Genomic DNA, 24,069 nt, shown 5'->3' with positions numbered 1-24,069 from the left:
CCAAAAGGGACGTTCCGTCCGGTTTCCCTTCAGGGTCAAAACCTCGACCCCATCGGCCGCAGGGACACTACCATTTGTTCTGAAGTTGGCTCGCTTGGCGGGTGTCACCCATAACCAGTGCTTTGTTGTGGCAACAGCAGCTAGTTGTTGGGGATCTGGTGGGGGGGCCCGCGAGCCTCCCTCCCCACAGGGTCTTATAGTTGAGAGTAAAATATGGCCGCCCCCAGGCTCAGGCACCCAGGAGCCTGGACCAGAGTCCGGGCCGCTCCCCACCCTACTGTGCGCGGCCAGCAGGGAGAGGCCTGGGCCCGGGGAGGCCAGCGCCCTATCCTCCCCGGCCCAGGAGCGGGTGGCGGGTGGAGGCGCCCCGGGCAGTGCTCCCGCAGAGGCTGGCCCACCCGCCGTGAGGGGACGTCTCCGTGTCAGGGTGGCTGGCCTGCGGCCCCGCTGTCCGGTCAGACACAGGCCCCGGTGCTGCCGGAGGCACGCGCGGATGTATGTGTGAACATTTACAGTCGGTACTTTCTGAGCAAAGCAGGCCATCGCCAGGCTGCGGGTGGGCCCCGTCTAATCAGTTCAAGGCCTGAAGAGCAAAAAACGAAGGTTTTCGGAGAAGGAATCCTGCCTCAAGGCCACAACCGGAATTCCCGCCTGTTTCCAGCCGCGTGGCCTGCCTTACAGGCCGGGCCGGGCCGGTCCCCACAACCAACGCCTTAGACGGCTCTGCAGTCGGCCCGGCGTATCCGCGGCTTCCGCACCCGCTCAGCCAACCCCAGATCAGAGAGATACTTTTTACGATGGTGCACGTTGCTGGCGTGTAGCATGTGGCAGGTCTACGCGGTCGCATCTGTATGGAAAGCGTGCAGACCTTTTCTCTTCAGCATTCCCCGAACAAGCCAGCCTCAGCACTGTCCCCACAGCACGCACGTGGCAGGTCGCGTAAGTAATCTAGGGAGGGCTACGGTTCACGCAGGTGTGCGGAGGCTCCCCGCACATACACCGTTTCACACAAGGGCCTGGCGCGTCCGTGTAGTCTGGTATCTGCGGGGGTTGTGGACCCAGTCCCTGTGGTTACCGAGGGACAACTGTGCATAAGTACTTCCTGTAAGTTCGGTTTCTCTGGACAACCTGATACAAGCCTCGTATACCCTCAGAGTTCTCCTTCCTGTGGATTATCAGAATCACAGAACAGCGCAGCCAGCGTGGCTCAGTGGTTGAGCGTCGACCTATGAACCAGGAGGTCACGGTTCAATTCCCGGTCGGGGCACATGCCCGAGCTTTGGGCTCGATCCCCTGGTGTAAAACATGCAGGAGGCAGCTGATCAGTGATTCTCTCTCATCATTGATGCTTCTCTCTCTCTCCCCCTTCCTCTCTGACATCAATTAAAATATATATTAAAAAAAAAAAGAATCACAGAATAGTGGGAGCCAGGAAGGATCCTGGTGAACGTCGTCCGCCATCAATTGTCCCTGAGGCCCAGAGAGGGTAAGGGACTTGCCCAAAGCAACACAGCAAGTGTGTGCAGAGCTGTCTCCTGACTCCAGCCTAGAACCAGAGTGACTCCACATCTGATGGAAAATGTCAAACTTTTTTTTTAACCCAAGAGAAAGAGCATATTCAGCACCCCCCGCCCCCAAGCAGATTCTTCCTCATCCTTGTGTCCAGGCCACGGTGTCATTCCTCAGTCTCTGCGCTGGGACCCCACTCTCTTCCTGGAAAGTTGTCTGAACTGTTACTTAAATCTCTGGCTGCCAATCAATGTCCTGCATTTACTACCGGTCCCTGGGTCATCTCCCCCTCGGGCTGTCTGACTCATCCCGGGGAAGCTGTTTTACAAGCCTGCGGTGATAGATGGGGGGGGGGGGGGGGCGGCACACAATCACTCTTGTCTGTAGATGCGGATTCTGTCCTGCCCAGTGGAGGTTCATTCACTTCTCTCCCTACCCCCGCGCTGCCCACCAAGGTCCAAATTTGCCTCCCTCTCACGTCGTTTTCCGTATTTCTGACCATAAACACCTGCCCTTCGGACTCTCTTTCCAACCAGCGATCACGTCGGCCAGGTTCCCTCCCGAGTCAAATAAAATCTTTAACGCGTGTTCATGTTTACACCATAAGACAGGCCTGCTTTATCCTTCCTGGAACGATCCTTTAATGTGCCTTCGCGCTGGGCCCCAGCCCTCGGCCAGGAGCAGGCACTGAATGAGGCATTTTCCTTCTCTATTTTGGTTAATCCTCACCCGAGGATATTTTTCCATTGATTTTTAGGGAGAGTGGAAGAGAGAGGGAAAGACAGAGAGAAACACATCGACTAGCTGCCTCCTGCAGGAGCCCTGACCAGGACCCGGGGCGGGGAGGAGCCTGTTGCAACCAAGGTACGTGCCCTTGACTGGAATCGAACCAGGGACCCTTTGGTCTGCAGGCTGACGCTCAACCACTGAGCCACACTGGCCAGGGCGGGGGAGGCATGTCTGTCCCACCTCACCCTCCGCCTGAGTCCACACCTGGGCTCCTGCCCCTCTGGCTGCAGGCCCTTCCCGCTGAGCCGCCCCAGGAGCCTCCTGGGATGGGGACTGGGGGCATGTGACGCGGCTCCAGCGGAGATGGGCTACGCGAATGCCATGCAACCGAGACTTCAACTCGCCAATTCTATTTATACTTCACAGCAAATGGTTTGTTGCTATAAAAATACATTTGCACATTCCACAAACAAGCCCTCACAGCAATTATCAAAACGCTGTTGCTACAAATTAACGCCTACCCACCTTGGGCAAATTAGCACCAAATTTCATCTGCGGCGGGTGGATGCGCAGGCATAGAGGAAGAGCTCGCTATGGCAGCCGCACGGCCGGCTCTGGTCTGGGAGCGGGCGGGTGCCCCCCCATTGGGGCCTAAGCCTGCATTTCCAGGCAGAGCCCTGAGGCCCCTGGAGAAAGGGCGGAAGCAGGGCCACACCTGCGGCAGGCAATGCAGAGCCAGGTGGGAGGGGCGGGGTCTTGCTCTCGGCTGGGAAGGGGGTCCCCACTGAGGTGGGAATCCAGGGGCGCCTGGGAGAGGCGTTCTCCCCAGCTGTCTCAGCTGTCGACGATGGACTGACGCAGACCCCACTGCCCGCTCTTCCTGGCCAACACCGCTGGGGCCTGATGCTGGCGAGAAGGCAGGTAGGTGCCAGGCAGCGGGGCCAGCAGCCACAGGCATTTGGGCAGGACCCCGGGGGAGACACCCGAGGCCGCAGCAGCCAGGTGACCTGCTACATGATCTTGTCAGAGGCCTGCCCCCCACCCCCCCACCCCCGCCGGGTCCCAGGGACCCTGGGCACTGAGAGAGAGCAAGGGGACCCTGGGCCACCCGCGCTCCTGTGGCTCTCGCAGGCACCAACGCCAAGACTCGGCTCTCCCCAGCCTCGCCCTGCCCGGGGCACCCAGAGCTCATCCAGGTGTGCACTCACCTGCACAGGCCCTGCTGCCGGCGCTGGCCCAGCCCACCTCCCAGAGCCACCTGATTCCCCAAGAGTCACCCTATCTTCCTCTTCAAAGGTTTGTGGGGAGCCAAGTGAGACGATCAGCACACGGCTTCTTCCCAGGGGCTTCTGGGAAAGCAGGGCCCTGTGTCAACAGAGGCCCCGGGAGCAGCCTGCTGTGTATGAAGGTGAAGCCTGGAAAGGCTGCAAGTAACTCACTGCCCCTGAAGATCCAGAGGCCCACAAAAAGCCCTGATCAAGCCGTACCTGATCTCCAGACCATTTCAGCTACATGGCCAGTATAGCTCAGAGCTGGGTCTTTTGTTCATCACATTCAAAAGCGTCCCGTTGCCCCGGGCGCCTCACCCACCCCAGGCTGGGAGAGGGGCTTCCTCGGGCACCAGCAGCCCTCAGCTCCACCACGGCCCTCCTCAGCCTGCACCCGGCGTCTGTGTGTCCTTCCGGACCTGCCACCGTGTGCTCCCTGGTAGCCGGGGACATTTCTGACTCACGCCCGAGTCTCAGCCCTCACCCAGGCCAGGGACGTGAACAGGAGCCCAGGGGAGGGGGCCTGTGGGATGAGAGACAGGCACGTGACAGCGCCCAGCACTCGAGGCCTCCAGGCCAGGCCTCCCAGCGTTCCCAGGCCACTCCCCCTGCCCGCCTCCCTCCCTCCCTCCATTCTCTGCCATCGCGGGCTGCTCCCTCCCGAAGTGGACATGGTGGGGCCTCTGCCATAACCTCCATCATCCATGCTCAGACCTGCGTGGGGGACGCCGAGCCCCTCCTCGCCCGCCTAAGGGACGCTAATTCTCATGCTCTCCACCCCCAAACTCAGACCTCAGAGCAGACTTCTCTCCCAGCTCTGGACTCGAACAGCCCAGCCGCCTACTCCACACCTCCCATGGCACCTGAGTGCCAACAGCTTCCTGCTCTTAGAACAAAATCCAAACCCCTACCAACCCCCGAGACTCCCTGTAGCCTGGCTCTGCCGCCCTCTGGATCTCATCTCACGCCACCTCGGCTCCCCCATGCTCTCTGCTCCAGCCACCCAGGCCTCTGGCGCTCCTCCGTCACACCAGGCTGTTCTGCCTCCGGGCCTTTGCACATGCTGTCCCCTCTCCCTGGGACAGGGGCTTCTGGCTTCTGCAGGCAGGAAGTGATCCATACATGGTTTCTATCATGATCATTGGCTCAAGTGCAATTCAAGTTATTCGGTCGGACTCACATCTACTCCTCACTGGCCTCCTCGGAAATTGGTGTGGGATAGAGGAATGTGGTGAGATCCGCTCCCTCTAAGAAACCTACCCTCCGCCAGATGCCTCTTCCAGAAAGATCGGGTGACAGGTCAGCCAGGTCACAGGCTTTCCCTCAACTCGGCCAGAGAGAGAAGCACCCCGGGTCCCAGGGGGAGGTCAGGCCACTCTGCCCCTCCCAGACCAGGGTCCGGGGTCCCATCTCCTCTGCGCCCCCAGGAGACCCCACGCTGACCTCTGTGAGCAGGTGGGGGTCTGGGATGAGCGGTGGGAGTGAGAAAGCAGGTGGGGGAGCTTGTGGTGGCCCCCACCACCTGGAGCTGTCCTGCAGGTGACAATGTACCCGCCCACTGCCTGCCACTGTCTCCTTTGCTTGTTTTAAGGGGACACCTCCCCAGAAGGTTCCGGACTCCTGACCTGCCAAACCAGTTCCTTCTAATGGACAGTCACCAGCTCCAACTGAAAGTGAACTCCTGGCTGCCCGGCTCTGGCTGGGGTCACCGGAGAGAGACCTGCTTGGCCCTCAGCCTGGGCAGGAACAGGCACCCCAAGTTCATTCCGCACACACTCCCCAAGCTCTTCTCCCGCCGGCGGGGGCAGGACCGGCACTAGGAAGTGCAAACACACACAAAGGTGCCGGGCCCTGTGCACGAATTAATGACTTGATTCTCCCAGTAAACCTAGGAAAAGGCAGCAACACCCGGCCGGTGAGGCCCAGTGGTTGAGCATCGACCTATGAACCAAAAGGTCACAGTTGGATTCCCGGTCAGGGCACATGCCCGGTTGCAGGCTGGATCCCCAGTGGGGGGTGTGCAGGAGGCAGCTGATCAATGACGCTCTCCTCATTGATGTTTCTCTCTCTCTCTCTCCCCCTCTCCCTTCCTCTCTGGAGAGGAATCTGTTCCTCCCTTAATATATATACATACATTAAGATTGTCCGTACTTTACAGGTGGGGAAATCAAGGCACAGAATGACTAGCAACTCAGGGTCACAGGGCCAGCTGTGAGCCACGGCATGAGGACACTGTTCCCTCTGAGCCGCAGGACAGCCTGCCGCTTATGACACCCACGTGAGAAGCGAGGAAACGGGCGGAGAAGTGACTTAGGGAGAGTCCTCAGCCAGGTCCCCGCCTTCCAGGGCCCAGAAACCTGGCCCGGGGCCAGAGTCCCAGGAGCCGCACAGTAAGGGCTCTGGGGCCACACTCGGGACGGAGCGTCTTTAAGGCTGTCCCCACCCCCAGTGCCTGGCCCAGAGGGGGCCCTGCCAATGCACCCAGGAGGCCCGGGCGCCTCGGGATGCCTGTGACACATCTTCCTCGAGTATCAACCCTACTCAGCGGGTGGAGGGAAAAGCAGTTTAGCTGAAAAGAAACAGCATCACTTTCATTCCCCCATCTCGTTTCACGCGGTCTGAAGGGCAAGTCACTGGCAGGCTCCAGTGTGTCCACCGAAGGCGACCTCGTGCCCTGGGGAGAGGCAGTGCCGGGAGGGGAAGGTGTGGACGCTGCAGCCACAGCTGCCACCAAGGCCTGGCTCTCCACACACTGGCCCTGGGACCTCCCTGCCCCGGTTTCCTCACCTGTAAAAGGGGGCAGTGACTGTCCCTGCCTCCTGAGGCTGTGGTGAGGGCGGAAGGAGGCCACCGCCCGTGCTGTGAGGGCTGACAGCCCAGCGACGGTGACCATTCTGGGAAGGACGGCTGACAGGGTCACGCTAGGGTCAGGAGGCTGAGTCCCCGAGAGGGAAGGTCACCTGCTCACAAACAGTTCTCTGACTCCTCCTGCTGCCTCTGTGCCTCAGTTTCCCCATCAGTGAAAGAGGGTACAAACAGGGAATGGGATGGGTTTTAAATGTGGTGAGAGACGCGCACCGGGCACCTCTGGGTGGCTGGGCTCTTGCTATCTGTCCCCTCTCTAACCGAGCCACCCAGCCACGGGTGATGGTGTGCCCAGGAGAGATGCCATACGTCCATGGGGTCTAGTGAAGTCGGTTCCCAGTCCGTAAAAGATCTCAACGAGGTCAGATCTGAATGACTTAAGGACATGGGATCCAAGTCAGCTGTACCAGCTCCACTATCAGCTCCTCCACAGGCATCTCCACCCCCTTACATGCGAGTTCCCTCCAGCCTTTGTGTGACCCAAAGCACCATACCCTTCCCTGCCTATCTCCTGTCCATCTTCCCCCTCAATGGTCGCCTCCTCCAGGAAGCCCTCCTTGACCAATCAGGTACCCCTGGCTTCTCTCTGTCACACAGAGAGCACTCTGGGTCCCTGTGGGCAGGGCCCAGGGAGGTGGCTGTCCACAGGGCCAGCGCCCTATGTCCCCCCCCCCCCCCCGCCCCACCCCCTGTGCTGGCCTGAGGAATGGTTTGTCACCACATTCAGGGAGGAACTCACAAACAAGACTCTAAAACTGCCAGCGGAGACCATCCGAAGATGTTTACTGCTGGGTCCTAAGTTTTGAGTTCTCACCTGGACAAACGCAGCCCTGCACGGCACAGCCCTCTCTGGAATCAACACGGCCCCCAAGTCTGGGCCCTGTCCCCCGCTCTCCCCCTCCCCACCCGACGGACAAGGACGCACAGGAATCCCCCCCTCTGGCTGGCGGTCTCTTGGAGGATTCCGCGTCCCCCTTCTGCCTCCCACACCTCCCAGGGCGGTGGGCGCCCCACCCAGCGCCGCCCCAGTGGCCGCCAGGAATTCTCAGGTGGCCCCAGCCAGGGTTTGAGGAAAGTGAAAGCAGCCAGGGCCTCCCCCGCTTGTTTGTGGGGCCTATTTCCTCCTGGACTCCATCCCCCGCTGACGGGCCAGCGCCCCCTCCGGGCCCTGAGCCTGAGCCGCGGCACCTGCTGCGAAACGGCCCGCGCCTTCCCCTCCCAGGTGGGCCCGCGCCCGGGTCGGGGGGAGGCGCCGATGAGTCTGCGCAGTGTGCCGGCCGAGGGGACACCCCGAGTTAGGGGAGGAAAAAGGGGGGCCAGCGAAAGTTTGGGCTGAGTCAGCCCAGCCGGACCGGACCAAACCAAGTAAACACCAAACACCGGGAGAGAAGCGGGGGCGCAGGGCGAGAAGGGGGGCGAGGCGGGAGCAGAGGGAGCGCGCGGGGAGCCCGGAGAGGGGTGGGCGGCCGGGAAAGGGACCTGGGTTAGCACCAGCCTTGGCACCGCGACACGTGGCGCCCCGCCTCGGCGTGCCCCTCCCCCTTCCCGGAGCAGCGAGCCGATCTGCCGCGCCGACACCCTCCGCCCCGCCGGGCCTTACCTGCCGCGCAGCCGCCCGCGCCGCACCTGGGCTCAGGCCCGCGGCCGCTCACCTGGCCCCGCCCCGGACATGGCTCCGGGCTGGGCCGCCCGCTCCCCGCCCCCCTTCCCCCTTCCCCGCCCCCCCAATCTGCGGGTTTCGAGCATTGGGCGCCCGGGGTCCGGCTAGGTCTGGGGGCGGGGAGGCTAGGTCTAGCTGCACTGGGCGCGGGAGGTGGCCCCGGCCCCGCCTTGGCCGAGCCGCCTTGGGCGCAGCGCCCACGCCTGGGGCCCCTGTGCGCGCGGATTTCAGGGATCTGCCAAGCGAGGTGGAAGGAGTGAGATTTGCAAGGAGTTGAGGGGAAGCAATCACTCAGCAAATGCACGGCCAGGCGCTGACTTCCCGGGGTTGTGGGGCGTTCCCGTGGTTTCCACAATTTGGGATCATTGGTTGAGTGATCGTTTCCTCCCAACCCCTCACAGATCTCACCCCGGGCACAGGCCGATCACGCAGGTGTTCACCCAGCCACAGTGAGCAGATCGGGCCAGGCCAGTGTGACGAGCTGCTGGACTTGGCCTGGAAGGCTGGGGAGGAACAGGCCTCGCCTCTCCTCTCTCCCAGCCCAGATGAGGAAGCCTGGCGCACTAGGGTCACCAGGCAGACATCCTGTGACCACCCGGAGACCCAGGCTTAGGATGAAGCAGAAGTGGCACGGAACCGGGTCCTTGGTGACATTGTAGAGCCCCTGGATCAAACCCAACCTGAGGCTTGCTCTGTCTGTGGACTTTCTCATTGAGTGTGCCAATGAAGTCTTTTTGTTTAATCTAGTTTGAGCTTTCTATTTCCTTCAAGGTGTCACATGATAAAATATCCGTATACCTTTTAAACAAAGGGCAAAGACATTCCCTCTGATAGCAGTAGCAGAAAAAAACCCAGGGAAGGCCTCTAACTGGCTAATCCTGAAACACGTGACCATTCCAGGGACCAGACGGAAGTTAGACCAAAACTTTATCTTCCCCAAAGTTAAGACAGTCATCCTCACACCAGCTGTGCCCATGACAACCATGAAATAATTGAACACAGGTTACTATTAATGGAGACCCGCCACCGGACGTAACATCAGTACCTTCCATGGAAGGCCAGTGCAGGGGGCTGTTTGCTCCCTGCAGCACCCCCAGCGCTTAGGCCTGCAATGGCACACAGCGGGCGCTGTCCCGGTCCATCTGAATGAACGCGTGACCTTGCATTCTATCCCCACCCACGCACCTGCCTTTTCCTTGCAAAGACTTCAGCTCAGCACACTTGCCAGTAATCCGAGCTTCCTTGCTCCCGAAAGACTTGAGTTGGTGAGAAAGCCAAGGGCACCGGGGTGCTAACTTTGAACAGATGTGTATACCCCAGCCTCTGGATGGAGCAGGGACGGGGCCTCTTCTAGGTCAAAACTCCTTTTTTTAAATATATCTTTAAAATATATATACTTTTATTAATTTCAGAGAGGGACAGGGAGAGAGAGATAGAAATATCGATGGTGAGAGAGAATCATTGATTGGCTGCCCGCAATCTGGGCATGTTGACCAGGAATTGAACCGCGATCTCCTGGTTCATAGGTCGCTGCTCAACCACTGAGCCACTGGGGGGGGGGGGGGGCCGCAGGCGGGGGCAGGGAGGGGGCTCTAGGTCAGACCTCCTCCCAGCAGCCATTTGCTGGGTTTTGTCTAGAGCTCTGTGCCAGGTTCTTTCTGTTTGTGGAATGCAAACATCTTTTATTTTGTTAAGCCATCAACGTAAGATCCCTCTCTCAAGAAAGAGGGACAAGGGGCAGGTTTTTTGTTTTAAAAAGCACTTTGCATCGAAGCAAGAGAAAACACTCCCCCCCCCCCCATCGGGTCCCCAGCAGGCGTGGTCCTTCCCTGCTGTTACCAAACACCAGGGGGGATGCGCTCTCCTCGCTTTTGTGTTTTGTGCAAAACTCATACAAATTCCACAGCCACAGCTCAGCGATGGCGAAACACAGGCAATAAAGCAGCAACACACAGCGATTGTCGGCAAAAGAATGCAGGTGCCGGCCCCATTCACAATAGAAGGGGAAAGACGCAAGGACGGGAAGGCCCGCGGGCTCTCCTCTAGTTTCTTTCTTCTGCTCCCCCCTCCACCCCCCGCATAATCAGCCCCCCCCCCCCCCCAGTGAGTCGTTCCCCTTTGTTGCTGTAACAATAACTCCTTGCATTTCAAATGCTCTGCGATGGAAGAAGAAGAATGGTGCGGGATGAAGGAATGACACGCGAGCGGTATGATTCCCAGCTTTATTAAATTTGCTCTCACAAATGTTTATGAAGCCGGAGAGTAGGCGCTCCCCCAGCGGCCGCCGATTCCGCATTAATGAGCAGGGGCGTGGGGGCTGGAGGGAGGGGGAGAGGCAGGGCCCGGCCCAGGGCTTGGCTCCTCATTTGTTTTCTCCCAAATGAACTCTCCTGCCAGCTGCCTGAGCCCAGACTTTGTCTGCTTGGAACCATGTTAAACCACGAAAGCAAAATTTCTAGGCTGCGAGTGGGTGTGACAGCCGGCTGGAGCCAAGGCGGCCAGCAGGTCACTTCCAACCCTCCCTGCGGGCCAGGCCTGAGACCCCGAGGTCAGGGGCCGCTTTGCTGCTGTAACAGGCCAGGGTCCTCGGGTTCCCCATAGTCCCCCCCCCCCCCCTCCGCCCCCTGCTTTACAGCCAATGCATTTGGTTGTTCCTACCGACTGCAGAGTCCAACCCCATGCCTCTCCACAAGGCTTTGGGAATGGCTTGGATCTAATTTTTAAAAATTATATTGTTATTGATTTCAGAGGAAGGCAGAGGGAGAGAGAGAGAGAAACATCCCTGATGAGAGAGAACCGTTGATCAGCTGCCTCCTGCAGGCCTCACACTGGGGATCGAGCCCGCAACCCGGGCCTGTGCCCTGATCAGGAATTGAACTGTGACCTCCTGGTTCCTAGGTCAACGCTCAACCCCTGAGCCACGCTGGCCGGGCTGGACCTAATTTTTAAAGCCTTTTTGATTTGCAACTGAGCAGGTCACGCCCTTGCGGCCCTATTTCACATCAGGGTGGGACCCTGGTCATGTGCTCTGGCCTCTGGCACCTTTTAAAAGCATTTTTATTGATTGATTTTTTTGAGAGAGAGAGGAAAGGGAGAGAGAGAGAGAGAGAGAGAGAGAGAGATGGATTTGTTGCTCCGCCCATTTGTGCATTCCTTGGTTGCTTTTTTTAAAAAATTTTTTATTAAATCTTTATTGTTCAGATTACTACATTTGTTCCTTTTTTCCCCCTATAGCTCCTCTCCACCCAGTTCCCACCCCACCCTCTGCCCTTACCCCCCCCACTGTCCTCATCCTTAGGTGCACAATTTTTGTCCAGTCTCTTCCCCCATCTCCCACACCCCTTTTCCCCCCAAGAATAGTGAGTCCATCCCCTTTCTATGTCCCTGATTCTATTGTGAAAGAAAGGGGCCACATGCTGACCTGACAAGCTCAGGAGAGGCCTGCATGGCAGTTTTGCAGACCTAAAGTAACCACACAGGATGGTCTGAAATTAAACCTTAACTAAAAGCAGTTATGGTGGGCAGTTACGTCCTAAGCCGATATCTTCACTGACAAGGTCAACCTTTACCGTAACTGAGCCTATCTGTCTTTTTGCATCTATGATAACATGTCCCTGGGATGTCTGAGTAACTTGTGACTTCCCTTTTTCTGGAGCCCCTGGGGCACAACCAGGTGTGCTGGGTCCCAGGACAGATACCACAGATTCCTTCATCATCATGTTAATTGTTCCTGCACCCACCTAAGTATGTGTCCATCATTTTACTTTTTATCCTATCACAGAGGTTTCCCCACTTCGCTTAATCCCACCTCCTTAAATGTGTCACCAATGAATTTCATGTATAAATACGGATGTAACCCTGCCATTCTCCGGAGCACTATCTCGATTCCTTGAGGTTCTGCTTCCTGGCATATGTCGACAGTTTGTCTCAAATAAACTCACAAAAATTCTTTACAGGTTTCAATGTTTTTTTACGTTAACACTATTATAATCACCAGTTCATTCTGTTCATCAGATTATTTATTCACTTGATTCTTAGATTCACTTGTTGATAGATGCATATTTGTTGTTCATAATTAGTATCTTTCCCTTTTTCTTCTTCTTCCTCTTCTTAAAGGATACCTTTCAGCATTTCATATAATACTGGTTTGGTGGTGATGAACTCCTTTAGCTTTTTCTTATCTGTGAAGCTCTTTATCTGACCTTCAGTTCTGAATGATAGCTTTGCTGGATAAAGTAATCTTGGTTGCAGGTTCTTGGCATTCATCACTTTGAATATTTCTTGCCACTCCCTTCTGGCCTGCAAAGTTTCTGTTGAGAAATCAGCTGACAGTCGTATGGGTATTCCCTTGTAGGTAACTGAGTTTCTTTCTCTTGCTGCTGTTAGGATTCTCTCTTTGTCTTTTGCTCTTGGCATTTTAATTATGATGTGTCTTGGTGTGGTCCTCTTTGGATTCCTTTTGTTTGGGGTTCTCTGCGCTTCCTGGACCTGTAAGTCTATTTCTTTCACCAGGTAGGGGAAGTTTTCTGTCATTATTTCTTCAAATAGGTTTTCAATATCTTGCTCTCTCTCATCTTCTGGCACCCCTATAATTCTGATGTTGGTACGCTTGAAGCTGTCCCAGAGGCTCCTTACACTATCTTCGTATTTTCGGATTCTTTTTTCATTTTGCTTTTCCGGTTGGGTGTTTTTTGCTTCCTCGCATTTCAAATCATTGACTTGATTCTTGCGCTCCTCTGGTCTGCTGTTGGGAGTCTGTATAATATTCTTTATTTCAGTCCATGTATGCTTAATTTCTAGTTGGTTCTTTATCATAACATCGAGGGTCTCATTAGATTTCTTGTAGATCTCAATAACTTTATTGGCGGCTTCTAAACAGTTCTTGAGAGACCTTAAAAGTGTGGTTCTGAACTCAATATCCTCCATTGACAGTTTTGTCCTGTTTCTTTGTCTCCGCATTTTTTATGCTTTCTTGGTGCACCCCCTAGTGGTCTTTGTGCGCAGTCTTGTTGTAGTTAAGCCTTGATTGTTGTAGTTAATACTAAGGGAATTTGACCTCCAGGCCAACTGGCTGTGAGAATCAGCTGTGTCTGCAGTGGGAAAACTTCTGTCCTCTAGGTAGATGCTAATCTAGCCTTTGCCTGAGGCTATCTGGCAAATGGCTCTGCGCAGGGCTTGGGCGGGGCGGGGCGCACAGGATCAACAGAGTGGGTGGAGGGAGCAGTTATGGCTGCTCTCAGTCCCGGTCCCCAGAGGCTCTGCCTCTCAGAGTCCCAGCAACCACTGCAAACCTCGGAGAGAAAGCTGCCCTCGCATTCCGACCGATGCCAGACAGTCCGGCTTCTCCCGTTTGAGTCTGGGTCCCTAGAGACTCGCCCAGAACTGGAGCTCAGAATCTGAGCCTCCCTCCCGATTGAAAACGACAACCGCGCCCTCAGCTACCAGCCCGCTCCGCGCGCACCTCCACACCTTTGTATTTTCCGTACTGCACCTCCTCTGAGTCTCGTATACGGTTCTCTTTCCTTCTAGTTGAAGAATTTCCCCTCAGCCAGCCTTCCTGTGGTTCTGGGCGATGTCCGTTCCGTCTTTTAGTTGTATTTTTGAAGTGGTTGTTCGAGGCAGCATTCTCCGGTGTTTACCTATGCCGCCATCTTGGTTTCCCCCCCCTTGGTTGCTTCTTGTTTGTGTCCTGACCTGGGATCCAACCCACTATCAGACGACGCTCTAACCAACTGAGCTACCTGGCCAGGCCCTGGCCCCTTGCAACTACCTTTCAAATTCCCTGACTAGTCTCTCTGCCCAAGGCAGTCAGACAACAGGTTTACTCAGCCTGCTTTGCAAACAGGGCCCAGACAGTGACTCAGCGTCCACCATGGTGACATGTGCCCTGGGTGGGGGGGTGTCATTCCTGGAATTTGTTCCACTGGAGAGGGCGGCTGTGTGTTCAGTTTGGGCTCAGGGTGGGATGTGATGTGGAGGCTGCAGGGGCTACAAGGTTAAGCACCTGGGATATGATTGGCATTGGAGCCGGTGGCAAGTGTGGGTTTGGTCCAGTGCAAATGGAGCATCTCTGTGAGCTGGGAGAATCTCTGTGCAGTGGGAGCATCCCTGAGTGGTGGGAGCACCTCTGTGCGCTGGGAGCATCTCTGTGAGGTGGGAGCATCCCTGTTTTCCCATCAGGCTTTTCCGGTGTGGTGGGGTGAGGCATGGTTCTTGGAAGTTAAGCCTTGAGCTTGGCTCTCTGAGGCCCTGACAAACCCAGGAGCTTCCGACATCCTTTAATAAATGCCTTCGCAAAAAGAGGAACAACTGTAATGATCTGAACAATAAAGATTTAATTTAAAATAAATAAATAAATAAATAAATGCCTTCGCTGTGTAACCAGCTGGAATCGGCTTCCGTGACTGCAACTCAGAGCCTTCCTGATCCGGCACCCTTCTTCGTTTCTTCAAATCCTCGCCCCAGGATATGTTCCCATTGACTTTTAGAGAGAGAGGAAGGGAGAGAGGGACATTTACCAGTTGCCTCCCATACGTATTCGACTGGGGATCGGGAATGGAACCGGAAATCTTTTAGTGAACGGGACACCGCCCGCCCCAACCAACCAAGTCGCCCGGCCAGGGCCCACATCCTTCTGCGTTATGCTACCCGGACCCTCCTCCCCCTCCGAACACAGACCAACAAACCCCCGCAGTGAAGAGAGAAGTGTCAGCACGAGGACTCCTTCTGTGATGTCGCAGACACTGTACATTCTACAGCGTTTACAGCCCGTAGAGCAGTCTGCGCCCCCGCAAACGCGTCAGTCAGCGGGAAGTGCTCTTGTGGGCGAAGCTCAGTTTATTACCAGGCCATCACCACCTTCAGGCTGAAACCCAGTAAGTGGTTTGCCCAACACACTGTCATCTGTACAGCGCTGCTGCGTCCGACGCCTGTTGTCGAGTTTACAATCCTACAGCCAGCACCTGCACGGCATGCCCATATAGTGCAACAGACAAGCAGAGAAACACCACCAGCTACAGAATTTTATGTCTGGAAAGATTCTTGCTGCAGATGGAGAGACTGAGGACAGGGCGACTTGCCCAGCACCACACAGCAGGTAAGTGATCAATTCAGGGTGAGAACCCAGGCTCCCGGCTCGGCCCGCGAGGGGTATGCCGGACACACAAACATGTCAAATGTCATGTCCCAGGGTCAGCCTTCTCCCGCTCACAGACGATCTTCCTCTAGAGCAGTGGTTCTCAACCTTCTGGCCCTTTAAATACAGTTCTGCCGGGAGCCGGTCCATCTTTGCTGTTTCAAAGGACCTGGCATATATGGCATACTGTTCTTAATATGTTTGCTCACCTTCTTGGCACTATGTGTTTTAACCAAGGTCTCTGAGAAAGGTTGTTTCCCCAGGTAGGGATTTTCCCCTGAAGTTAGGGAGGGAATAAAACCTCTTAACTAAGTGCCAGGCGGGTAATTAATCACTTTAACTACGAACAATCATGCTTAAGCTACATAATCTTTACTCCCTGGAATGGAGATAAGAAACGCCCTAACCTTTGTAATAGAGATTGATAGGATTGAATCAACTGGTATAAATACAGATGTAACAAGACAGCAAGACACAGAACTTAGAACACAGAACTTAGAACACAGAACTTAGAACACAGAACTTAGAATACGGAACCAAGAGAGACGGAACCTAGGCACAGAACCTACACAGAACGTTCTCTAGAGACAGAAGAACTTCGCTGGAGAGAACATGGCAAAAGATCCTGGACTGAACCTGACTACAGAAATTGGCAAGAGAACCTGACTAGAACCTGGTAACTGAACCTGGCTGGAGAACCTAGCAAGACAACATGGATACAGAACCTGGCTGGAGATCCTAAGCAGAACCTCTCTGGAGATCCAGACCAGAACTTGGCTGGAGATCCTGGCTAGAGAAACTGACTGGGCTGCTGATCAACTGAACGCTGTCTCCGTGTCCTTCCTTCTTCGCTGACTCCGTCCACACCTTTGGGGACCCCTGGACCTGCTGGGGTTGGACCCCGGCACAGTTCCTCATGTTGTGACCCAACCATAACATTATTTTCGTTGCTACTTCATAACTGTCATGTTGCTACTGTTATAAATCATAATGTAAATATCTGATATGCAGAATGGTCTTAGGCGACCCCTGTGAAAGGGTCGTTCGACCGCCAAAGGGATCGCGACCCACAGGTTGAGAACCGCTGCTCTAGGGTATTTGGGAGAGTGTATCAGTCAGATCCACCCAGGTTATGATGCAGTAACAAACATCTCTCAGTCTCAGGGGCTGACACTTAGGTCTCCTCCATTCATGACATGCCTGCAGCCCCCACTCCCTGCCGCCTGGAGTGGTCCCATCTGGAACACACCTGTCACCATGCAGAGGGAAGAGGAGCTCTGGAGGGTCTCTGCCTGGCAGTGAAGTGCTGCAGCTCCCAAGGGCCCAAGTCTCTTCTTCTCAGGACTCAGGTCCCCACCAGCCACGAGGGACCAGGAAGTGCAGGCCTTTCGTGTGCTTGGGAGGCCAGGAGCGGAGCACCATGATTTTCGGGGCTTACCTGCAATCACTTCCATTGCATCCCGGTGGATGTCCTCTGCCGAGCAGCCTCCTCACGTCCCTCAGGACCCCCGAGGCTGCTGCCCATGTCACCACTGGACACTCCTGGAGCTCAGGACCATGGTCCCCCTGCTGGGAGGCCCCCTCCTCTTGCGCCCCAGCAGAGCCCACACCGGGGAGCCCACATCCCCTAAGGGAAGTGGTGCGGACAGCTTTCTGAGTTAGACTCCGCTGGGGCCCTCATGTCAGTGAATCCCACGGTCTTCGCCCTTTTGTGTGGCTCATTTCACGGAGCACAGTGCCCTCAACGTTCATCCAAATTGTGGCAAGTGACAGGATTTCCTTCCTTTTTTTTTTTTTTTTTTTAATATCTTTTTACTGATTTCAGAGAGGGAGAGGGAGAGAAACATCAATGATGAGAATCATCGATCAGCTGCCTCCTGCACGCCCCCTACTGGGCATGTGTCCTGGCCAGGAATCAAACTGTGACCTCCAGGTTCATAGGTCAATGCTCAACCACTGAGCCGCGCCGGCCAGTATGGATTTACTTCCCTTTTAAGGCTGAGTCATTCCACTGTATGGATGGACCACGCTCTGCTCACGCATCCACCTGCCCATGGACACCTGGCTGCTTCCACCTTTGGCTCCCACGAGTGGAGGTGCCATGAACACGGGTGGACAAGCATCTCGAGTCCCTGCCTTCTGTTCTTTGGGGCATAGTCAGTCTTTCTAATTACAGATTAAATACTACTTTCATGGCCAATGGAAAATCACAAATGAGTCAAAACTCTAAAGGGGCCCCCCCTTGGCACACCCTACTTCCTAGCCTTTCTCCCCAAGTCCTCCCCTTTTCTGGGGGCTCCCTCTGCTGCAGGCGGCTCCCCACCTGGCGGAACCCTCCTTTCTCCCCCAAGCGATTCCTGGGCCACAGCCCGCCCGGCAGCACCCCAAAACCCCCTTCTAGAGACTGAACCAGCGGAGCAAAGCGGGTACCTGCTGAGGGTCCCAGACCCTCAGCACCTCGGAGATGTGCTCGGTCCACGGTGCGAATGTCATTTCTGAAGCCTGGGTTCGCATCCGGCCTCGTCCACTGCTCACCTCTTGACCCCGGCTCTGCTGATGGGCAGTCAACACCTTGGTTTCCTCCATCGGTGAATGGGGTATGACATCCCTCCCAGGGTTGTCACGGGGATTGAAAAGGGTGACGCTTGTGCAGCACCTGGCAGATGCATCTGGTCATTAGACCCCCTGGGGCGTGCCGGCTACCACTGAACCTCTGGCATTCCTGTCGCACCAAGTAGACAGGTGTGACACCTGCCCCAGCCAGAGATCGGGAGATTTCAGACCCAGGCCGGGGGACAGGTGCAATACCCAGTGTAACCAGTCCGGCGGCAGACGCAGACAGAGGCCAAGGCCCCGGAAGCACACAGGTGAGTCCGGTCAGGGTGGCCATCTGCCTCAGCTGGGACCTCCAGGAGGCCCTCAGGCTGGCACATGGCCACTTCACCAGAGCAGGGTGGATGGAGAGAGGCCAGCGATGGGATGGGCGAAGGCAGCTCTGGGATCTGTGAGGCTGAGGAGGAGAGCACTCCTGGGGCCCAGTGAGAAGAGCAGCCATGGGGGGCCAGGACAGCCTGGCCACTGCCACAGGCGTGGGGGAGTCCTGAGTGCACGGGGCACTGGAGCTGGGGCCTGGAGTCAATCAAATAGGGCAGTGGTTCTCAGCCTTCTGGCCCTTTAAAACAGTTCCTCATGTTTTTACCCCCAACCATAAAATTATTTTCATTGCTGGAGAAACCAAGATGGCGACATAGGTAAACACTGGAAATTGCTGCCTCGCACAACCATTTCAAAAATACAACTAAAAGACAAAACGGACATCATCCAGAACCACAGGAAGGCTGGCTGAGTGGAAATTCTAGAACTAGAAGGAAAGAGAAAAGCACACTGAGACTCAGAGGAGGTGCGGAAGTAAAGGGCAGAGGTGCGGAGGCGCACGTAGAAAGGGCCGGCAACTGAGGACACGGTTGTCTTTTTCACCGCATCAGCCCTGACTTCCTGGACTTAGAGTTTGAGACTCGGGGCACCTGCCTGCTGGTCCTTCAGAAGGCGGGGAAGCTGGGCACCGCCTTGGCCTCCAGCTGGGCTCCGAAGGCTCCAGGTGGCTCTCTCTCCTCTCTTCCTTTGTAACCAGACGTGAGCTCCAAAGAGGAAACATTGCAAAAGAGAGGATTACAAAAGTCCTCTGGCACGACACCCATGGTTGCCCTTCCCTGTCCTCAAAATGCATTTCCTCCCTTTGTCCACCTTCTCACTGAACTCTGCCTTTCTTTTTTTCATGAACTTTTTTTTCATTGTCACTCAGGGATATGTTCGTGTGTTTGTTTTTTATTGATTCTAGAGTGAAAAGGCGAGGGACAGAGGGAGAAACATCAATGTGAGAGAAACATCAATTGGTTGCCTCCCATATGCACCCCAACCAGGGATCGAGCCCGCAACCCAGAGATCGAACCCGCAACCCAGAATGTGCCCTGACCAGGAATCCACCCCGAGACCCTTTGGTGCACAGGATGACTCTCCAGCCAACTAACTGAGCCACACAGGCCAGGGCCGAACAGCTCATTTTGGAATAATTTCAGATTTGGTGAAAAGTTGCAAAGGTAGTTTTCATAGACCCTTCCCCCAGCTCCCCTGATGTTCATGTCGTACAGAACCCTGTTACCTGCATCCCGACTGGGGATGGAACCTACAACCCTTTGGGGTCCAGGAGCAATGCTCCAGCCAACTGAGCCACCAGGCCAGGCCTCCCCATCAACATCTTTACTGACCAATCAGAGTGGCTCCATTCTGACCAATCAGGACAGTGTCCTTTGGCTCAATCAAACTGCGAGGATTTGTATGAGGACGGACCCATCGGGTACTGAAGGCAGGGCCACCTGCCAACCAGCTGCCCTCTGGCTCTAGGGGCGCATTTGCCCGTTCCTCCCCAGCTGGCATCTCCCCAGCTGGAGCTGAAGCACTGACGCTGTCCCCCGGGCACAGAGCAGAGCAGAGGAAGCAGCTGGCACAGGGCAAGGCAACCAGCGCGGAGCAGAGCAGAGCAGAGCAGCAGGGCGCAGAGGGAGCCCACCGCCTTGGCGGGCCCGGGCCCCACAGCAGGGCTGTATCCCAGCTGAGCTGTTTTGCACGGAATCAAGGTGCCTTCTTTACCCTAAACTGGAGATTCCTGTTGGCCTGGAATTGGCGCCAATGATCGTTGGTTGACAGGGGTCTGTCCCTAGAGGCGGAGACTAGACAGAAGTTCACCCCAGTGGCCTGGTTCCCCACTGTCCTTACAGGAGGGCAGCGATCTGTCCTGGCATCTGGGTCTCCTAGCCCCTCCCAGCTGGGCCCACCGCCTGGGCAGTCTGGTTTCCAGCGCAGCCCTTTCTTTCAGGACTCGGGCAGGGGTCCTCTCAGTGAGCCCCCCGGAAGCTGCCCCGCGGGCCTCCCCCTCGGAGGTGTGCTGGGTCCCGGCCCTGGGAGCAGCGCTAGGAGTTGCTCTGTTGGCAGCTGGCGTGTGTTCTTAACGCCGGTCTTGCCTCCTCCTTACTCTCTCTTCAAGGAGTACCTGCTTCCGGGATTACAAGTGCCTCCAGGTCACTTCAAATAGATATAAGAATTTTTTCAAGTAAAATTATGTGTATCTATGTGCTGACCCACAATATTGAGACACAAATCCCCGTCCTTTCAGTACACCTTACACTATCCCTTCAGAGAGGGAAGGAGAGGGAGAGAGAAACATCAATGATGAGGGACAATCGTTGATCGGCTGTCCCAGTATGTGCCCTGACCAGGAATGGGACTGGGACCTCCTGGTTCATAGGTCGGTGCCCAACCATTGACCCACACTGGCCAGGCCTAAACTGTTCGATATGTTAAATTGGATTCCAGGTGGGGGCATCAGAAGCACTTGGGGTGCCTTCCCCAAACCACGTGGCTGCCTGGTGGGCCCCTCTGCTCCAGGGCGTCCCCAGACACCGCGCTGACCTCCCCACCCCACCCCTTCCATGTGCGACTCCTGTCCTCCCTCCTCCTGTGCCCCCAGGCTCGCCCACTGTTGGGGCCCGTCCATGCCCCGTGGCCCTCCCTGCCCAAGGACATCTGTCTCCTCACGCTCCTGCGCCAGGCTCAGCCCGCCCCACGCAGTGTGAGCGGCCCCGGCACCACTGGAGGTGAGACTCAGAGAGCTACCACCCCAGGTCCCTTCCCCCATCCCCACCGTGTTGTTTCTCCTCGAGAGCCCGCTGGCCTGAGCCCCACTCCCCCACAGTGTCACCTCCCCTCAGACACCTCTCCCCTCCTCCTTTCCCCACCCCCTCTGATGCCGCCTGCGGTCACCTTGCACTTGAGTCCTGGTCCCTGGGTCCGTCGGCTTCCACAGGGACCCACCTGGGACAGCACCTGAGCTACTGAGGAAGAGCTGAACGGATGAGCTAAGAAATGTGTAGGTCTGTGACGGTGGCTGAAGTTGAAGGAACCTCCATGTTAGCCAGACCTGGGGAGAGGGTATCAGTCCAGCATTCACTCACTCACTCAGTCACTCACTCAGTCATTCAATAAACACCGTTAGGGCCTCACTGAGGGGATGCAGCCGGAGCAGGAGGGCGAGCCCGCCATCTCGGGCAGGCGGGACGATGGTCACTAGGAACAGGGCCTCTGCATGTGGCCAGGAATGTCCGTCTGACTTCTCCGTGGCTTGTCCATCTGACCTTCAAGGTTACGCAAGGGCGTGCTCTCCCAGCACTGCCAATGGGAGCAATTCTGTTTCCCAGGACGGCTGGAGGGAGCGCATGCGTGACAGAGGACTCCCTGGGTCCTGTTTTGGGGACAGGACAAACCTGGGAGGGGCCTCATCTCTGAGGACCAGTGCCCAAGGGTGGGTTCCTGAGACCCGGATGGAGGAGGGGAGGTGTTTATCTGGAGATGCAAGAGTGAGTCACGTGAATGGATGGGCCTGTGGTATATACTGAAGGTGAAGAGAAAGATCTTCTCCCTGTACTCTTTTTGTTGTTGTTGATCCTCACCTGAGGATAATTTTTCTATTGATTTTCAGAGAGTAGAAGGGAGGGCGGAGAGAGGGAGACAGAGAAAGAGAGAGAGAAACGTCTGTGTGAGAGAGACACATCAACTGGTTGCCTCCTGGAGGTACCCCCTGGGGCAGGGAGAGAACCCACAACCTAGGTACATGCCCTTCACCAGGAATGGAACCCGGGACCCTATGGTGCATGGGATTACACTCTAACCAGAGTCACACCGGCCAGGGACCCCTCTATGCCTTTATTTTTTATTTTTTAATTCTTTATTGTTGAAAGTATTACATGTCTCCCTTTTCCCCCCATTGACCCCTCCATCCCTCCCTCGTCCTCCATCCCTCTACTTTTTAAAATTCTTGACTAATTGACCCCTTGAAGTTCTTGACCCTTGAATCAAAAGACGGATTTCTGGAAAAAAGCATAGAAATTATCTATAATAATAAAAGCATAATATGCTAATTTGACCAACGACCTTCCGGGGGAAGCCGGGGCTGCAATGTAAGCCCGGGATCCTGGGTGCCGGAGGGAACCTGGTGCCAGCAGCAGGGGGAAGGAAGGCCTATTTTTGCACAAATTTCGTGCATTGGGCCTCTAGTTTGGTATAAGTCTGACCAGACACAGGAGCCTGCATAAGGAAATGACTCCGTGGGTGCTCTTATGCTGGTTGGGTGAAGGGTGGAAAGTTCTAGAAAGATGTGATGGGGCAGAGGCAATGAGGTCAGTGTGGGGACCTGGGGGAACATGACAAAACCTGTCCACTCGGAAGCCTCTCTGTGGCTCTGCGTCTGGAGACAAGTGTGGCCTCGGGCCTGCAGAGGGCAGCACCTCTCACATCAGGGCCCATGACCCCCCCAGGGACTTGGCAGTGAGTCCTGCCTGCCCTGCCCTTTCTCAAGTCCTTCAGCTTCAAATACCCAAAGGCCACGGGGGGTCTTTGGGGGAGTGTGTCCTGAGCCCCGTCAGTACACACAGTGGACTGTGAGGCAGCTGAACCCGGAAGGAGACTCCCACACAGGCACCACCCAGGGACCTTGAGGACATTATGCTCAGCGACCCAGCCAGTCCCAGGAGGACACTCCCGGTGACCCCACTTCTCCGCGGCCCCGCAGGCGAGGAATTCACAGACAGACGGTAAATGCTGGGCCACGGGGGCTGGGCCGCAGGGGCTGCGCCGCGGGAGGGGACTCAGTGTTTCACGGAGGTAGAGTTTCTGTTCTGCAAGATGAAACCAATTTGCAAATATGCAATGGTGATTTGTGCACACCTTGGGAACACACTTAAGGCCACTGAACTGTGCCTTTAAAAAAAGGCTACCAGGGTTAACTTTGTGTGAATTACAGCCGGGGCTGGGAGGCTGGGCTGAGGGTGGGGGGTGCAGGGGGGAGGTGAGGCTGTCCCTGGGGTGGGGAAGGCTGGGCCAGGTGCGTGGCTGTGGGAGGTCAGAAGCCAGCCTGGGGCACTGGGGAGGACCAGGCAGGTGACAGAGAAGCCCAGGCCTCCCACAGGTGTGGGGTTTGGTAACTGGGGGAAGGGTGCCTGCCCTCATTTGGCGGGACTGCAGGGAGGCGGTGAGTGGGCCCCGGAGCCCCTGGGTCCACGCTGAGCCAGCACAGTCCGAGCGGGCGCCTGTCTGCATGCACGTCCCACCCCGGGAACCAGCCCCAGTCCACGCACCGCCTGCTGCCCTCTGAGAAGGTCCGGAGTCTCATGGGCGGTTCTGGAAGTCACCGCCTTCGCTTCATTATGGACTGAGTCGTCACCCCTTGGGGAAATCCAGGGTTCGGGTCCTGCAAGCTTCGGGCTACAACAGTTTGGTCAACCCGTCACTACATCAACTTAGAAGCGAAACTTTGAAATGGAAACTTGGCGTCACTGTCCTGAAAAGAGAATCGCCACCACTTGCCAGGCACTGAGACCTCACACGCACAGACTGCAGGGAACAGAGCAAAGCCATCACACGCGTGTCGTGTGGATGCCGGTGCCGCCTAAGGCCTGTGAACAGGGGAACGACCACGTGTCGGGAAGACATTAAAGACCTCAGTGGCCACTGCTGCTTCCTCCCTGACTCAGGGATGAAGAGGAACTGCAGGGGGCGCGTCTCTTTCCAGGACAACCTGTCATTTGGAGAAGGGAGAGCTCCCCCACCCTCCCTCAGGTGCAGGTCAGCCCCTCCTAGGCCCCGCCCCACAGCCCGTCCGCTTCTCCCAGGCCCCGCCCCACAGCCCCTCTGCCCCTCCCAGGCCCCGCCCCACAGCCCCTCTGCCCCTCCCAGGCCCCGCCCCACAGCCCCTCTGCCCCTCCCAGGCCCCGCCCCACAGCCCGCCTGCCCCTCCTAGGCCCCGCCCCACAGCCCGTCTGCTCCTCCCAGGCCCCGCCCCAGAATCCTACCCG

General features: G+C 56.4%; 1 protein-coding gene across 2 annotated transcripts in view; it reads right to left on the bottom strand.

Moving 5' to 3' along the window:
- Nucleotides 1-8,062, bottom strand: part of ARHGAP8 (Rho GTPase activating protein 8) — a 39,085-nt gene extending 31,023 nt beyond the window's left edge. For both annotated transcript variants that reach the window (XM_036297976.1, XM_036297975.1), the window contains exon 1: nucleotides 7,972-8,062. The gene's annotated coding sequence lies outside the window, so the exon portion shown is untranslated. The remainder of the gene's footprint in view (nucleotides 1-7,971) is intronic.
- Between the last annotated feature and the right edge of the window lie 16,007 nt (nucleotides 8,063-24,069).

This window comes from Myotis myotis, unplaced genomic scaffold (genome assembly GCF_014108235.1).
Source record: "Myotis myotis isolate mMyoMyo1 unplaced genomic scaffold, mMyoMyo1.p scaffold_m19_p_3, whole genome shotgun sequence".
NCBI classification, from domain to species: domain Eukaryota; kingdom Metazoa; phylum Chordata; class Mammalia; order Chiroptera; family Vespertilionidae; genus Myotis; species Myotis myotis.
The sequence above is the reverse complement of the archived record's forward strand: the minus strand, read 5'-3'. Positions and strand labels throughout refer to the sequence as shown.